This window comes from Lampetra planeri, chromosome 6 (genome assembly GCF_965212315.1).
Source record: "Lampetra planeri chromosome 6, kcLamPlan1.2.h2, whole genome shotgun sequence".
NCBI classification, from domain to species: Eukaryota; Metazoa; Chordata; class Hyperoartia; order Petromyzontiformes; family Petromyzontidae; genus Lampetra; species Lampetra planeri.
This window is the reverse complement of record NC_136112.1, coordinates 10178856-10182125: the sequence shown is the minus strand read 5'-3', so window position 1 is coordinate 10182125 and position 3270 is coordinate 10178856.

Sequence of the window (3270 nt, the reverse complement as noted above, 5' to 3'; positions counted from 1 at the left end):
AATGCGTTAATTAAACTACTTTAAAGTTTATGGATGGGAAAACAGAATAGCCTATTCCCACCGCGGGGCTTAGGGCGTGCCGCCTGTCAAATTTTTTTCTACATTGAGCCCACCGTCCGAGAGTCAAATCCCCCGCAAGCGCGAGCGCGCGGAGACTTTTATATATAAGACTAGCAGAAGTACCCGGCGTTGCCCGGGTGAAAAATATATTTCTTAATAACCTTAAATATATACACATATACTAAGGTATTGTCAAAGCCCACCGAGCTTTGACAATACTCACCACTCACGCTCACCACTCACCCTCTCTGTCTCCACTCACCCTCACCCTAACCACTCACCCTCACTACTCATTAATCACCCTCACCACTCACCACTCATCCTCACTACTCACCCTCACCACTCATCCTCACAACTCACTACTCACCTTCACCACTCACCTTCACCACTGACCCTCACCACTCACCACTCATCCCCAGCAGTCACCCCTAACCACTCACCCTCACTACTCACCATCACCATTTACCCTCACCACTCACTATTCACCACTCACCCTCACCACTCACCATCACCACTAACCCTCACCCTTACTACTCACCACTCAACCTCACCACTCAACCTCACCACTCTTCGTCACCACTCACCCTCACCACTCACCCCTCACCATCACCACTCACCCTCACTACTCACCATCACCACTCACCCTCACCACTCACCCTCACCACCACCAATCACCCCTCACCACTAACCCTCACCACTCACCCTCACCACTCACCTGCTATGATTACAGCAGTGCATACTGACTGTGGTGGTAGATACTATGATTACAGCAGTGCATACTGACTGTGGTGGTACCTGCTATGATTACAGCAGTGCATACTGCAGTGGTGGTACATACTATGATTACAGCAGTGTTTACTGCTGTGGTGGTACCTATGATTACAGCAGTGTATACTGCTGTGGTAGTACCTGCTATGATTACAGCAGTGCATATTGTGGTGGTATCTGCTATGATGAGAGGAGTACATATTGTGGTGGTGGAACCTGCTATGATGACAGCAGTACATACTGAGTGTGGTGGTACCTGCGATGATGACATCAATACATACTGTGGTGGTGGTGGTGGTCCCTGCTCTGATGAGAGCAGTACATACTGTGGTGGTGGTACCTGCTATGATTACAGCAGTGCAAATTGACTGTACTCACCACTCACCCTCACCACTCAACTCACCATTCAGCCTCACCACTCACCCTCACCACTCACCACTCACCACTCACCGTCACAACCACCACTCATTCTCACCAATCACCACTAAACCTCACCACTCACCCTCACCACTCACCGTAACAACCACCACTCACCCTCACTACTCACCACTCATCCTAACCAATCACCACTGACCAATCACCACACACCACTCACCCTCACCACTCACCACTCACCCTCACCACTCACCCTCACCACTAACCTGCTATGATTACAGCAGTGCATACTGACTGTGGTGGTAGATACTATGATTACAGCAGTGCATACTGACTGTGGTGGTACCTGCTATGATTACAGCAGTGCATACTGCAGTGGTGGTACATACTATGATTACAGCAGTGTTTACTGCTGTGGTGGTACCTATGATTACAGCAGTGTATACTGCTGTGGTAGTACCTGCTATGATTACAGCAGTGCATATTGTGGTGGTATCTGCTATGATGAGAGGAGTACATATTGTGGTGGTGGAACCTGCTATGATGACAGCAGTACATACTGAGTGTGGTGGTACCTGCGATGATGACATCAATACATACTGTGGTGGTGGTGGTGGTCCCTGCTCTGATGAGAGCAGTACATACTGTGGTGGTGGTACCTGCTATGATTACAGCAGTGCAAATTGACTGTACTCACCACTCACCCTCACCACTCAACTCACCATTCAGCCTCACCACTCACCCTCACCACTCACCACTCACCGTCACAACCACCACTCATTCTCACCAATCACCACTAAACCTCACCACTCACCCTCACCACTCACCGTAACAACCACCACTCACCCTCACTACTCACCACTCATCCTAACCAATCACCACTGACCAATCACCACACACCACTCACCCTCACCACTCTCCACTAACCCTCACCACTCAACCTCACCACTCACCCTCACCACTCACCCTCACCCTCACCACTCACAACCGCAACTCACCCTCACCACTCACCCTAACCACTCACCCTCACCACTCACCCTCTCCACTCACCATTCACCCTCACCACTAACCCTCACCAATCTCCCTCACCATTCAGCCTCACCACTCACCCTCACCACTCACCACTCACCGTCACAACCACCACTCACTCACCACTCACCCTCACTACTCATCCTCACCAATCACCACTGACCAATCACCACTCACCACTCACCCTCACCTCTCTCCACTAACCCTCACCACTCACCCTCACCACTCTCTCACCCCTCACCCTCTCCACTCATCAATCAACACTCACAACTCACCCTCACACACACCCTCACCACTCACGCTTACCACTCACCCTCACCACTCACAACTCACCCTCACTAATCACCACTCACAAAAGCCACTCACCCTCACCACTCACCCTAACCACTCACCCTAACCACTCACTCTCACCACTCACCCTCACCCTCACAACAACCACTCACCCTCACCCTCACCACTCATCCTCACAAATCACACCCTCACCAATCACCACTCACCCTCACTGCTCACCCTCACCGCTCAGCACTCACCACTCACCCTCACCACTCACCACTCACCATTCACCCTCACCACTCACCATTCACCCTCACCACTCACTAATCACCACTCACAACCGCCACTCACCCTCACCACTCACCCTCACAACAACCACTCACCCTCACCGCTCACCACTCACCCTTACCACTCACCACCAATCACACCCTCACCAATCACCACTCACCCTCACTGCTCACCCTCACTGCTCATCATCACCGCTCACCCTCACCACTCAACCTCAGCACTCACCACTCACGCTCACCCTCACCACTCACCCCTCACTAATTACTACTCACAACCACCACTCACCCTCACCACTGACCCTCACTACTCACCACTCATCCTCACCAATCACACCCTCACCAATCACCGCTCACCCTCACCACTCACCACTCACGCTCACCACTCACAACCGCCACTCACCCTCACCACACACCCTCACCACTCACCCTCACCACTCACCCTCACCAATCACACCCTCACCACTCACTAATCACCACT